The sequence below is a fragment of the Solea solea genome, chromosome 5, assembly GCF_958295425.1.
Source record: "Solea solea chromosome 5, fSolSol10.1, whole genome shotgun sequence".
Lineage (NCBI taxonomy): Eukaryota > Metazoa > Chordata > Actinopteri > Pleuronectiformes > Soleidae > Solea > Solea solea.
In genome coordinates this window covers 15930390-15945931 of record NC_081138.1, presented here as the reverse complement: position 1 = coordinate 15945931, position 15542 = coordinate 15930390, and the positions used below count along the sequence as shown (strand labels likewise).

Sequence of the window (15542 nt, the reverse complement as noted above, 5' to 3'; positions counted from 1 at the left end):
TCCAGCTCTGTGATGTAGAAATGTGTTCTCGAATCCCTTGAATTTCCCCGTCACCATCAGATCAAGCCAAATGATATCATTATTTATTTAAACTTCCCCAGAAATGTTGCAAAATGCAAGGAGGAAGTCCAAGGCAACTTTTTTAATGAGCCTTCTGATATTAAAAGAAACTTGGGTAACACTTTAGGGTCAAGGTACATGAATGATCATGAATTCATGCGTGACAAATCATTAATTAATTCATGAATTACCGGACGAACTCTCAGTAATTTACATGTACTTCATGCCTGACTTCATGGCATTCATTAATGCATTAACTAAGGTATTGGAATCATTGTGACTTATGAGTTATTGATGATGTTCATGATGACTTAGTAGACTAGTAGAGCCTGGAATTCAACTGGTAACCAAGCAATGGGCATTTGAGACATGCATAAGTCCTGAGAAGTAGCATGTGCATATAGACATACATATATGTACACGCCTCATGATCAGCAGCATCGTACGTCAATGTCGTTGTAGTAGAGATGCTTCATTCATGTCCTTTATGTATGTATTTGTGTCTATTAAAGGATATTGTACAAGCCAATCTTTGATTTGGTGTGAAATTCAGTCAATCTTAAAATGTTTTATAAGAATACTGAACATGAAATACTTGAAATTACATTTGTCTTCATGAAGATGAACGTGAAAGTACTTTCATATTGTGATCATGACTGTGATTAGTGCAATTATAAATTCATTTAAGCATGTTATTAACAATATCTATAAGGCCAGAATTTTTATAACGTTCGTGGATGTTGTTTGCTTTGGTCACAGCTGTATTGTGATTATTGATACTTACACTACGTGATGTTCTATAACAATAGAACAATATCTATTGGAAGTGTTTAAAATGGTCACTAACGTTAAGTAATATTCACCGACTTCTTGACACTTTTGTGTCTTGGAGGAACAGTAGGACGCAAAATAAAATGGACTGTGTTTGAATCATTGGTGGAAATGTTAAGCATAGTCTAAATATACAAATTGGCAAAATGTGTTTTTTTGTTATTTTATAATGGACTAAATAGATGTTGGTAACTTCTGGTATGTTTTGTTTTCTGAAAAACATCATTTAGTGTTTAATGCTTGAGTAAATCTTTTGTATAAGGCTGGTATCAGCACTAATGTTTCCCACTTCAGACACTGGTGACATGTTATTGTACAGGATAAAATGATTGTGAATAGTTTGCAGTCACAGAGTGTTTAATTTCACTCTTAGTTGCAGTGTCTTGTTATTTTGACCCCCGTATGTGATTGCCATTGTTAGTACTTAAATTAATACAGATAATTGAATATAAAACGACTCGTCATGACGTTGGAGTTCTCGGTCTCCACGTCGACCTGCCCAAGATGGCGGACACGCTGACGTATGGCGTCAACGGGGAAACAGCGAACGCGGCGTCCAGTGTTTAGTTTACACAGTTTGTCAATGAGAACGTGTACAAAGTTGTGATTCTTCAGTAAACTTGACTGAAATATCACAGGTGAGAAAACGATATATCAGCAGGAAAACAAACGTGGCGCGTGCTAGCTAATTATGAGGAAACGATCGACACCTGTTGTTTGTTGGAACATGTAAACCGTTCACTCGGAGAAGGACGCGGGCTCAGTTTCTCTGGAAAAGTATTCAGGTGAGTTTTACTGTCGTCTGTCTGTTTGTTTGTTTGTTTGTTTGTAACTACTACAAACAAACACATAGGAGGTACACGCTGTTTAACTATGACCAAGTGTAAAAAAGCTGATTTAGATGTGACACTTCACTAGCAATACTACTATCATGGTTTGATTTATAGAAATGTGCTTTTTCGATTGAGTTGAATTCACTTTTATTTATGTAGCTCCAAATCACAACATACATTATCTCAAGGCACTGTACACAAGGCAAACACCTTTACAATATTACTTGTTATTTGTAAGTTACTGTTTTTGTATGTTTTTTTAGATTATGTGTAGTAGGGCTGAGTGCTTTTAGGGAAATAATCTAATTGGGATTTTTCTGATATCTGTTGTTGTGAAATTGAAAATGTGATGGAGCATTTAAATATGATACACTATACTGTAGTACAAAGACCACAAGTTAGATATTGATTTTTTTCCAACATGTATGAATCACATTTTCTTTAAAATTTGCATAACACAGAGCAATCGAAAATAGAACAAATACAGGAATATGTTGGAGGTAAGATACTGCTCTGTGGGTTGTGTCAGTCAATTTCAGTGTGCTGTTTTTATGAGATATTTCTGTGGATGTGGCTTATGAGAAAGTGATGGATTTACTGACATTGTTGTGTATATTTGATGTACAAACACCTTTTTTTTTTCTTCTTTTTTTACATTCTTGAAAGCCACTATGTTCAGTTAGAGACAGCCACAGACAGTCGATTGGCATCACACCAACATAGGATATTATCATTGTTCCTTTAATGTAAAACACTGTGTGATGGAAGAAAATTAAGAGCTGTTTTGCAGGAGCAGTTTTGAAAGCAGGCAATTACATTCTCTCAAGTTCCTACCTAAAAGCCTTTTGATTTCAAAACCAGGCAAACTAACAAGAGAGCCTTTCGTTAACAGCATTTTCCAAATCAACATCTTGAGGTAATTATTAACATGTTTTCAAGAGCAAATGTTGTCATGGTGGCTAGACAGTGTGTTGATAATTGCATAGTGGATAATGGACAGAGGGGAGCAGCACATTGCAGGAGGTGCTGGACCCAATGGGCCATGATAATTAACCAGAATCTTAATGACACTGGGCAAAATGATCCCACGACTCTTATATGAGAGATATTTAATGTTTTATAATGATGGGAATGCAAAATGCCAAACCACTAACTGTCAAACTTTTGCTACTGTTGTCTTATAATTAGTGAAAGCTCTTACTGTGGACAATTTCCCAGTGCGGCCCCTGCCAGCATTTAGCACTTTCATAAAGAAGTGATGGCATGGATGGGAATTGTGTGTAGAACCGAGGTGGACTGCACATGATAGAGTTAACAGTTAATTCAGTAGTTGGCATCCGTTGCGTGAATGTTTATCTTTCTGACAATTAAAGAGGGACAAGTCATAGACCTAGAATGCTATCCTTGGTGTACATTTAGTATTTTCAGGACAGCTGTCATCTGCGAGTCAGCCAAAGTTGGTGCTTTGTTTCCCCCCCAGAGAGATAGCAATATCTTTCTAATATTCACATAGAATTAGTTTTTTTTTCTTTTGTTACAGCAGTAACCAGATTAATAAATGAGCAGGCTTCTCATAGAAATGATAAAGTGGTTTGACAAAAACACATTAGTGAAGTTATTCTGACCACTGTGGCCCTGTGTAAACTTCCTTCTCACAGCTGAGCTATCACAGTTCAGTCTCCTTCCTGGCTGCTTTAACCCCCATAGACACCAGAGGGGAGCGGTAATCAATACACTGTACTTGGTCATCATTATCAAGACTTATATCCCCTTCAGCTCAGGGTCCATTAAATCAAAGGACCCCATTCTTCCCACCCAGTGTCTCACCAAGACTCCTGAATCACATTAAGGTCTGATTTATGTGTCTTTAATGACAGGTCAACCTTAATTAGCTGATGGTGCAAAAATGCAGCTAAATGCTGAAAAGGATGACCATCCAAGGCTCAGATAGACGTTTGCTTCAGGCCAGTCTGAATCTGTCATCCACATCAAGCCACGCTCACTTTGCTAAAAGGGAAAAAAAAAAGCAGCTTCCTCTTTTAGCTGTGGCCACACTTCATATGTTGAAAGATGCCAGAGGCAATAATGAATCCTCGCTGAAATGCCTGCTTCACTTGCATTCAGGACACCAACTATGTGAGGCTTTTTGTCTGCAGCGAGGTCTTGAACCTCTCTTTCCTGAAATATTTGCCATCAAACAGTAGATTCTGATGACACCTTTGCTCTCGTCTTTTTTTCCCACTATCCATTGGTTCGGGCCTGTGAGACTGTCCATATCATTTTCAAAGAAAATAATTTGGTTAGTTTAATGGAGTGACTTAGACTAACAAGTTGTTGCAACAAGAGTACCCTGAAGTGACTTGAGATGTATTACCACAGTAGTAGCAGCTGCTCATTAGCTCCTTGCAGTGTTATTGCAGTTAGGCTCATAAGAAACCTGCATAATATCCATGCATGCCTGTAAAAGAGAGACGGCTGATAAATTGCATAATAACCAGATTAGCAATATGTCATGCTAAGCCTCTGGCAAATGGCAAGGGAATTGGGATGATTCTACCCTCCCTGTAAAATGAGAATGATATAAATAGAAACCTTGAAGCACAATTTGTCAAGTTACATGAGCAGGAATGCATTCCCTTTCCACCCCACCCTAAATATATGATGGCCCATTGAAGCAGATTTCGTCAAGTCATAATGAAGACAGTGATGCTTTTGTGAAAGCACTGACAAATGTTAAGTTTAAAGGACACTTTCATTTGACAGCCTCTAATTTGTGATCTTTATTTCCGAGCGTGTGAACTGCAAATTTGCTACAAGGCATTACAATCCATTTTATGAAAATGTCTAATTCTGGACACTGCATTGTGTTAAATAATTTGGCATTAAGAATATGCTGTTTTGTTGTGTCCTGTGAGGCACCCCTGCTGTGAATACACATGGATACTGGATGAATGTTATTAGCGTCATTGTTTCGTACTTTCGTACAACCCTGGTTCCTTTATGCCATAAATCGAGTTGTCATTTTTTTCCATTAAACCCCATCCTGGTGGTGAAAATATATAGTGAAAGCAATATAAATGCAGATGGTGTCACACTTTCTATTGTCATTACACTGTGGTGTCAGTTTTAACGGCGTCACCACAAGCTTCAACCAAACCAAAACAAACCAGGTACTATAAATCTCTTAAAAGACAGTAAAAGCAGAGTATCAAATGGATTTCAGGAAAGAGCACTCAGCAAATGTATATAATGTATGTTTTACATGTAATGTAATGTATATACATGTTGAACTCTAACATTTGCAGAATGTCCTCATAGTTAGCATTTGGATACAGTCTTGAGCTTTGTATGCTTCACATGGAGATGTGTTTTATTTATTTATTGAGCAGCTCAGACTTATTATTTTCTTGCTTTTGAAAAGGTAACTCACCTGCATTCTATGGAAATGCAGTTTTAAAGAACAGGAACACATTTTGCTGGGAAACAATTAGCTAGTGATTACAACAACATTGAACATATGTCAGGTCTCAAATGCAACAAAGCAACCAAATAGCACAGGCTATGATACCTAATTAAAGATTAAGATTAATTTTTATTAATCCCCTTAGGGAAAGTATTCCTTTGCATTTGAACAATCCTAGAATTAGGAGCACTGGGCTGCCACACTGAGTAGCGCCTGGGGAGCATTGGGGCTTGGGTACCTTGCTCAGGGGTACCCCATTACTTTATAGCAACAAAAAAACGATTCAGAACTCTAGACTTTAGTGCATCAGTCACGTAGTGGGTCCACCACTTTGTCCAAACTGAGACATCCTAACAACAGTGAGTAGACCAGAATAACGGATTGGATTGTCAACGTTCTCAACAACTACTGAAGATCAAGTTTACGTTTTTTGAACGTTCTTCAGAAGTTGAAACCTGCTGATTCTGTTATTTCCCCAAATGTTCCAGCAGTTTCATTTGACACATCTTCAGAACTATTAGATCAATCGCCTTGAATTTTGTTACATATCCATGGTGCCCTGAAGATAAATCTAATGACTCTGTGATGCCCTGACCTTTCCTGTGGTGCTCCCGGCAGGTCAAAGTTTCCCCATATCCACATCAACATCTGTTAGATGGACTGGCACAACAGTTTGCGCCTATATTCATGGTTCACAGAGGATGGCATTTGTCATTTATAGTGTAATGTCTTGGCAACTCATGAAATTTTAAATGTCCCCTTTGCTCACAGAATGTGATCATAGTCGCTGACCATAGAGATTACACAAATCAGATTATACATGTTTGATTTGACCATGACATTATGTTTATTACCACCGTGCTGCTCACCCGTTCTCTGTTGTGGTCGTGAAAGTTGTGTGGTTCTCTTTCTAGTGTCGGTGGAGTTGCAGCGTTTCTGTTCTCCACAGGGCAACAAATGAAAAACGTGTGTGTTCCAGTGACGCTGCAAACAAGCCAAGCCATGAATTTAGAACAGGATATTGGCTAGAGGGAAGCTGTTTGGAAAGTAATTACATCAAAGGCTGCTGTGGGAATATTTGCCACACAAAAATTGCTGCTGATGATACGCACGGCCCCACAAGGCAGTAATTAGGAACTCCTGCCTTATGGTCAGTGTATTGTGGCTCTTTCTAATGCTAAACAATGCTCACATTTATGAACCTGCCAATATATAAGAGCTACAGTGAGTGCTGAAATCCATCTGTGTGACTTCCTCTTATGCCTGTAAATAATGTCACATACTGATGCTTGGCGATCAGGACCATATGCATTAAATATGAATGAATGCTAACTGCCCATGTTGGCCCTAATAACTTTACTGTAGTCAAGTGAAATGAGGTGATTTGTGTAATGATTCTGCTTCCTGATCTTCCATGAAGCTGTAAAGATGTATCACTTTAGGGCCAAAATGTTCATGATTACTTTCTGTGCCTGTGGTTAACTTTAATGGTTCAAGGGTTTGTGTGTATTTGTCTCCGTGCATGATCCTGTTGACCTTCCTTCTGCCATCCTTCTGACCTCTTCAAAGCAGCAATGTGGTAATAATTATTATTCTTCCTTCGCCTGCTCAGCCTTTGAAACGAAAGAGCTACGTGAATACATGGAGTCAAATTCGTGGGCATTTTTATTTTTGTATGTAACCTTACTAATGGCGCTTTTCCACTATACAGTTCTGGCACGACTCAGCTCGACTCCACTTGGTTTGGTATCAGACATGTTGTTTCCATTATTATAGTACCTCCTCAATGTGGGCGGGGTCGTCATAGCACTGCTGCATGAGACTGCAGTGACGTTGTTTTATACGCGACACAAAAAAACAGCAAAGCTGTTATTTTCAGTGTACTGAGTCATTAGAATCAGTTAATGTAAAAGATAAGTTTAGTACTTCCTGCATCACCGGAGTGCAGACTCCATCTGAAACAGTCACTGAACTAAAATACAGTGAAAAGTGGACAGCAGTCTGTCGTCATCACATGATGGTATTGGCTGAGCTCGCTTGTAACCTCACCAGAGCAACTAAAAAAGCAAACTAAAAAAGTACCAGGTACAATCTCTAATGGAAAAGGAAAAATAAAACGAGTAGACTCAAACCGAGCCGTGTCGACAATCTTTAAAGATTTGTTATTTTATCTGCTTTGTATGTAACATTGGGAAAAACCATCCTGCTCTAGTAAAAACATAACTGTTTATGACAGCAAAACACTGGACTAAGATTAAATGAGCACAAATAAGTTAGGGAAATAACAAAAACATAATTTTTATTCATATAATTTGTGTTTTTTTCCCCTTGTATTTTATTTGGTGGGTAAGTGGGCGTGGGGCCCTGAAGTTGAAATTACAAAGCATGACCTTTTGTTTCCAGAATAGCAGACTGAAATTGGCTTAGTCCATTCCAGGAAATGAAAAAGTAAAACTACTGCAACACTTTGCAATCCTTCTGTGCCGCCACATCTTAAATAACACCAATTCATAGTAGAAGATTTTTTTTATACAATTTAAGTTAATAGCACTGATGTAAAAGAAATATGGGCTGTTCAAAGCTTAGACTATGACTTCATAAAATGACAGGCCCCTATAATAATCTAATTTGTACAACATAAAATCTGATTTCGACCATCCAAAGAAAATGGTGCCTGGTGCTTGAAGGAAAAAAAAATGGTGTGAAATCCTCCAGGGGCTCAGTGTGCATTGATCCCTATATAATCTGAGTGAGAATGATTTCCAGTGTATAAACTTGAAATCTGTGCGGAATAGCTTGAACAGTTTGAACAGTGCAGGGAAGCACAGGGAGTCTGTGCACTTGGGCTGTCGCAGTAATTGCAAAAATGAAAAGACTCTGGCAGCAACTAAAAAATGTCTGCAATGGTCCACATTTAAATTAGCAGCCATAACATATGTTGGTTATTAACCAGTGTTGATTAAGATCTTGGTACCAAAATTTCAGTGAAAAATCATCTGTGTCAATGCATCTTTGTATGTAGAATGCACGTATATATGATAATGCCAATGGTATAAAGCTTTATGTACCAAATATAGTTAATATAAAGTGTTTAAATATGTATTTTATTATGTAGTGACTCTATTTTGGACGTTTTGGATGAGACCTGAACTAACTAAAAACTCTTCTTATCCAGTTTATTGTTTTTGGGCAAAAAAGAACATAGGTCCATGTAATATGTAAAGATCCCTGAATATTACAATTAGAGTAATATACCTGTAGGATATTGTAATTGAATGAAGCATATGTTACTTTATTTTTTTCTGACAGAATGTCTGATACCTCTTCATTTTTGTTGTTGTTGCCATCATGATGATTGACTACTAGGGATGTTGATATTGATATGGCTGATATCGGTTCGATACCGGTATCGGTCCTCACGCTCTGGGTTTACCTGCGGGACGAGTCACTCACCCTGTGTGGGTTGGGCTAATCGTGAAAACAAGGGGGGTGTTCTCTGAAGACACTGTTAACTGTGAAACACGGGTGCTATGAAAACACCCCCATTAGCACTTGGTACTTTCCTCCTGATGAAATTAACCATAGACTGTATGAAATTAACATGGCAAAAAAGAATATTCTTATGTTGAAGGTTCGATTTTATGTAACCCATTGGTTAATAATAAATGGGTCAGTTTTTCTCATTCCTACTGTTACTGACTATTGTTCTCTGTTTAAATAATATTATTTGATCAAGCCTATTCTAACATCCCTCACTACAAAATATGTAATTAAAGTATGTATGATTCGTGCTGATATCGTATTGGATCAATATCGGTGTAGGCCAATACTCAAGGCTGCAATATTGGTATTGTATCGGAAGTGAAAAAAGTTGTATCGGGACATCCCTATTGACTACATTCATTATTTTTACATGAGCAAAGTTAAAGGAGGGATTAGAACATGGCTGAGATGGTACAAATAGACTTTAACATAAAGACATTTATGTGTTGTGCTGTGGCAGTTAATAAAATAGAATAGCATAGAAAAGCTTTGTCATCATTAAATATACCCATACATACCCTTATTTGAAGACCCACACACCTATTGTGCAGTCATCTGTCAAGATATAAGAATGAGATGTTTAGCACCGTTAAAAGACGAGTGTCTCATTATTGCACATTGAATTCGATTCCGTGCTCTGTAGCGCCTCCAAGAGGGTAAAAAGGAGAACAAGTATTGACACTGGTGGGACACTTTGTTCAGGATGCCGTTAGCTCCGTTGAGGCATCACGTCCTGAAAATGTCCTTCAGAGAGGGCAGTGCAAGTCCAGTCATTTTTTTGCCTGTGTGCAGTTGGCATACTAGGCTGTCATAGGACGCTTTCGATGCATCAGTGGTAAAATGCTCTAAGCAGCTCTCAGGTGGTTCAGTGTCCATAGAAATTAGAGCTACTTCACCTTTTTTAAATTGTTCATCTGACGTTCTTACTAATGTAAGTCCCCAGAAACTTGAATCCTTCCACATGGTGTCTCCTGAAGTCAATCATGAGTTATTTTTAGCAATGTAATGATTTTCTGAACCCCCAACGTGATACGATTCTCCATTCTGAGCTCACTATTGGATTTTTTTTATTATTTTTTTTATTATTATTTTTTTTTAATCATGACAATTGAAGAAGTCAAAGGCAATAGCAAAACATTTGCTCATCAATTTTTTAAAACAATTCACAGCTTTTTCTCTGAGGGGGAAAAAAAAGGAACGTTTTGTCTTCAAATTAATGTCCATTTCTCTGTCAAACTAAAAATATCTGTCAATATAAGACTTAATTGAAACAAGCAAACCATTGCTTGTGCTGCATTCTGTGCCTGCTATAGAGCCTGCACCTCCTTGGTCATCCAGGGCTTCCTCTTTGGGAAATATCTGATGCATCTATTTGTTATTTTTTCAATGCAGATCCTGGTGTAGAAGTGGTCTGGGTCAGAGAAGCAATTCTGTAGTTGAGAAGATGCGTCTTTAGGCCATTTTGTAACAGTAATGGGCTTCAGTGTTTTAATAATGGGTCTATATGCAGGGGTCAAGAAGAGACAGGGTGGTCATATTGGCTGAGGTTGGGTAAGGGGGAAGGCGCTGTATGTGTTAATGATGTTAGAGTACCCACAGTCATAATAGACTTGGACCTATTTGCACATTTGAAGTGTTGGTCGAACTTTGGCAGCACGCACACTTCAAATCGGTGTGATTGAAGTCCCCAGCAGATATGAAGACCCCATCGGGATGTGGGTTCTTTTGTTTATTAATACCAGATGGCCAAGATAACTTGGCAATGGTTAATGGTCTGTATTTCTAGTAGTATTTCTAGTCTTAATGACCACTCATGGCTGCTTTACTCTACAGTTTTGCCATTCACACCCATTCACTCACACATTCATACAGCATATCTATCACTCATCTTTGAAACCCATTCACAAGTGAGCTACCGTCAGGTGGTATGTAGACGATTATCACAATAACTAGTTATGAACGGCGGGGGAATAAATTAAACGGACAAAAGCAAGAATCCTTGCAAGCCCAGCATGTTCATGTTTATTCAGTCGGTAGAAATACTGCTCCGTTGTGTTGTGTTGTGAAAACCTAGTCTTGTGACTCCAGTTGTCTAGCCGTGCGGAAGTAGGCGGACGTGAGACGCAAGCAGTGTCAATTGGCAGAGCTGTGTGAATCAGAGCGCAGTGTGTCCATTCTGCAACCAGTGTATTTACCTGGCAACAGGAATTACTTTTTTCTGATTGTCTGATAGGTTGCTAATTCAAGACAGCTGTATGAATGAACTGCACAGAGCAATCTGCCTTCACGTCATCGATTCATAGATTACTCATTTGTGTGTGGTGACTTTTATCACTTATCAGCGTGAGAAATGTCATTGGGGGCTGTGAGCATGTGAACTTATTGAAATGCGTCTGTCTCATGCAAGAGCTCTGCCTATTATTGCACAAAAGGCAGTTATTCATTTTTTTTTTTCGTGCGTGTGTCTCAAAATAATGTGCATGTATATATGTGGGCGTAGTATTAGGATCTTTGCACATAAGCAGATGTTTTCTTGGGGGGTTTGTGTGGTGCTCTCAATAGTGTTTGGAAAAGGAAACATGCTGTGCTCACTGTAATTGGCGCATATGTTAAAGCCATTTCTCGTGGAAGTCCCTCGTGCAGTTTGTTATCCTGTATCCCACCTTCTTCCCAGAGGACTAGAATCCCAGTTGTCACACTGCAGACATCGAAAAAGGCAATGCAGGAAGACGGATTGTGCTCAAAGACATTTTATTCACAAAGCATTTGCTCCTGTTGAGCTCATCATCATTCTATTGACAATAACCCAAAGAAATGTGACATTCTTGACAAGACTGTGTGGAGAAGACCTTACAAAAGTAAAACAACACACAGAGACAAGTCAGTCCCAAACAAAGGTCCTTGAAGTATGAAGGCAATACATCCACAAGCCCATTTAACTGCCAAAAAGTCTGAAGTGAGGGTGACACCAGAATTGGTCATGAAGTACACCAGTATTTCACCAACACTTAGGTTTGGGTGTTGTCCAGATTTGATTAATTCTGAGTTGGATTATTGATTCCAGTATGGATAAAGAAAATAAACACATAACACAATATCTCATTCTCTCACGGGGCAGTGAGAGCAGTGCATTCTGGGAGTTGTTGTCGTTCATCTACATGAGCCAAAATTAAATTTTTCTGCCTTTCTCGGCCAAGAAGGCACTTAAAATATTATTTCACATTTCTACTACATACTGTCAGCATACTGCACATTTCTACTACATCCATACATATTGGACCTGACTTTAATTTAATTAGACATTCATCTTTCCAGTGGTGAAATATTCCTTTAATGACTTCATACAACAAGACTATTCTTGCATATTGTACCTTTTTAATTGTAACATGACAATATTTATAATTGTGTAGATAAAACAAGATAAGATAGATGGATACATGACGATAATGTAGTGCTTGTTCATAAATCATAAGTAAAGACAATAATGCAAATATTTTTTAAATACTTAACATATCTATCTGTATAATGGTAAAATGGAAGAATTTTACAGTGAATATTATTGTAATAAATCCATGTGTCAAGCTTCACATCATCATCATATCACCACAGAGGATGCTGGGTCAATAACGTCAATAGTGGTTGTGTTTTCCATCATTTGCACAGTATTAATGAAGCTGTGTAGCACAGGCGCAGCATAACTATCCTCATACAGCCTCTGACTAGCGACTGTTATCAGTGACAAGAATCATAAACTAGATGATGAGCAGATGCAGAGTTGATAAAAGCCATGCAGCCGCTTTTACAAAGCCTGTTATTGTGTTGGCTTCAGGGCTATACTACAAATAAATTTAGATTTGCACAACATAAAGTCATACACAGAGTGATAGAAAATGAGAAAAGAATGGAGCTGTAGTGTCAATACAACAGGAGCATAAAAACATTAACTGCAGTAAAGCCATAACAAGCCTAAGTTCAGCCTAAGTTTAAAGGCACAGTGATAGGATCTCATAAAAGCCTGCCTTTATGTCCACACCCTTAAACCCCAATAGCTGAATCTCTCTGTATGAATGCGCCACACTAAAATGGCAAATTAATGTGGAATGATGATGATTATGGATCATATTTCTTGGAGAAAGGGATAACGCAATCTCCACCGGTGTTGCAGTCATGCTGTATATATACCGAGTATGACATTAGACAAACTTGACTGTTTCCTCATATTGATTTGCCAGTGCTGATGGTCGGCAAGAAATCCTTCATAACAGCGACTGATATCCCACATGAGATTCATATAACGCTATAATCCTTAGGCTTTTCATTGTAACATATGCAGCTGGCTGGTCATGATGCTCCCTCTGTGCTTTGTCAGATTATTACCTAGACCCTCAAAGTAGGAGACTATTTTTAGATGGCTAATAAGAATGTATTCAAGTTAACACCTTTACATAAATGTTCAGTGAACAAGCCAGAAAAATGGGAAGAAACGTGAGCAAAGGAAATTAATTTCCAAGATTTTCAGTTTGACTAAATTAATAGACTTATAAGAAAATAATAATAAAAAAAATTTGGATGTTTTACTGAAATATTAATGGTTTGCTGTGGTTTTTCTGTCATGTCACACTTGAGCTACAGCAACTGTAAGTGGCTGTGATATCAAATAAATATTTAACACTTCAACATGATAAAGCCCTCTTCCCCTGTGTTGCCTCTCTGAGGCAGTTCTTTGATACCGATTCCTCTTCGCTCAGAGATGTCATGATCTGTCCCTGACCCAAACGCACCATCTAGGTGCACTGCAGTTTCACACACTGCGGCCAGCTGTCATATGTAGTTCAATAAAACATGCTTGAGCATGCATTATTTAACGCAATATCCACAAAGGCGCTTTCATGGACACAATTGTTGCAAACTGCTTTTCTGCTTTCACAATAAATATGCCATTTATAAAAAAAAAAAAAACCCTCACAAGTGAGGAGGTTATACCTGAGCCAATGGACTGCATTCATGTTTTAGTGATGACACAATGCACTTCCTTATTTATTTATTTAGCATTTTTATACCGAGCTTTGAAATAATTACGTAGATTTTAATTGGCAATTGGTTTGTTCGAAAACCAACATTGTGCTTATTACGGTAATTTCACTCGTGCTGTTGAAGGAAGCTGGTGAATTAGCGTCTCTGTCATCAGAGACGAAAGAGTTAGAAAAATGTCTGTACATAGTTTCAATTTTTTGGCCTGTTTTTGGTCATTGAGACAAAGACTCAAACAAATGTTATTTTAAATATGTGTTTTTTATATATATATATGTGTGTGTATATATATATATATATATATATATATATATATATATATATATATATATATATATATATATATATATGTGTGTGTATATATATGTGTGTGTATATATATATGTGTGTGTATATATAAAAAAAAAAATCAGTCAGCCAATTATTACACAATTCTTATGATCTTGTTCTCAGGAACTTGATGAATGCTGCTCTGTCACTAAAACTTTTTAGTTTTAGTGAATTTTCATCCAGATGTTTAAATGACAAAGTACCTCTTTAAATGTGTTTAGTATTGTTTTTTAATTAAAATATAAAGTGCACTGTGGTGCAGACACAGAATGATGATTGACTGACCATAAGCAATTCCGTGTCATTTTGTTATTACGAAACTGTTGCATCAAATGGCGATAAATGAAAATGGGCAAAATAGTTCAATGCTCCTACAAAAAATCTTGGCATCTTGGGCCAATGGTACACTGATTTATAAAACTGGCATCTGCCATAGGAAACACATTTATCGGTCGACCTCTACTCGGAAGCATAATATCCAAACTGAAAACATACAGAGATCACATCAGTAAAGGATGGTTGAAAAAAAAAAAATGATGGTTGCATCACGGCTTTATTGAAGACTGGCAGATCATCTTTTAATCTAAATTCTTAGTGCGAATTAAGCATGTTCTCTTTGAGGTAGGAGTAGTACCAGATGGTGTTTGCATTCACTTCCCTCCCCATTGTCCATGAAAGTTATGAGGACAGCAGTGTGCTTTAAAATGACTATAAATACAGGCTCATGATAGTCGACAGTAAAACAGGCAGTGGGATTAGTTACTTTTATTTATTCAGCATGTAATTGTCCCAGTGCAGTGAGGATTTGCATTCTCACCTATTAAAGCAGGAAACATTTGTTGCTTTCATATGCCTCATCTACATCATTCAATTGTTGCAGGCCCTGAAAACCCATTTTCTTAATCAGCTTCTTAGTGTGGGTGATGGAGTTTATTGTTCTAGAGAAATATTTTATTACCAACCACGTCTTTAGGGGATTGAGGACGAACAAATCTAACTAATAGATTATTAGTAGGAACACATTTTCCACATAGTTAACAGAAACTACTGCTGTTACAGTTTGAATTAATGACCATTATTTTTCGATAATGTGGAAACTAACCGGGTTCTCATTTTAAGTCACTTTGATATTAAAAGCAACAAGAGCTGAGGTGTCAACAGCTGTTAATTTGTAAGTACAAAGCTTGTTATCATGTCGGTCTAATTGTCATGTGCAGCTTGAAAAGTGAACGCCGGATACTGAGACAGTGAAAAGAGGAAAATTATCGAAGGGAAGGAGATGCAGAGTAGACATGGATCAGACTGTGCGGCAAAAGAAAGTGGTCATTATACATTGTTGGTGTGTTACACACCTCATTATTTACAGAGACAAATCATGTCAAAATAAAGAAATGGTTAAGTTAATGAAAGAGAAAGTGAACAACTTTCAGTGAGTGTGCGTCTCTAACTAG

At 37.6% G+C, this 15542-nt stretch overlaps 1 long non-coding RNA gene across 1 annotated transcript in view; it reads left to right on the top strand.

The window, feature by feature from the left end:
- The first annotated feature begins 1404 nt into the window (after positions 1 to 1404).
- The window catches only part of LOC131459091 (uncharacterized), an 87280-nt gene continuing 73142 nt past the window's right edge, over positions 1405 to 15542 (top strand). The window contains exon 1 of the long non-coding RNA XR_009240199.1: positions 1405 to 1676. This is a non-coding gene — a long non-coding RNA (uncharacterized LOC131459091). The remainder of the gene's footprint in view (positions 1677 to 15542) is intronic.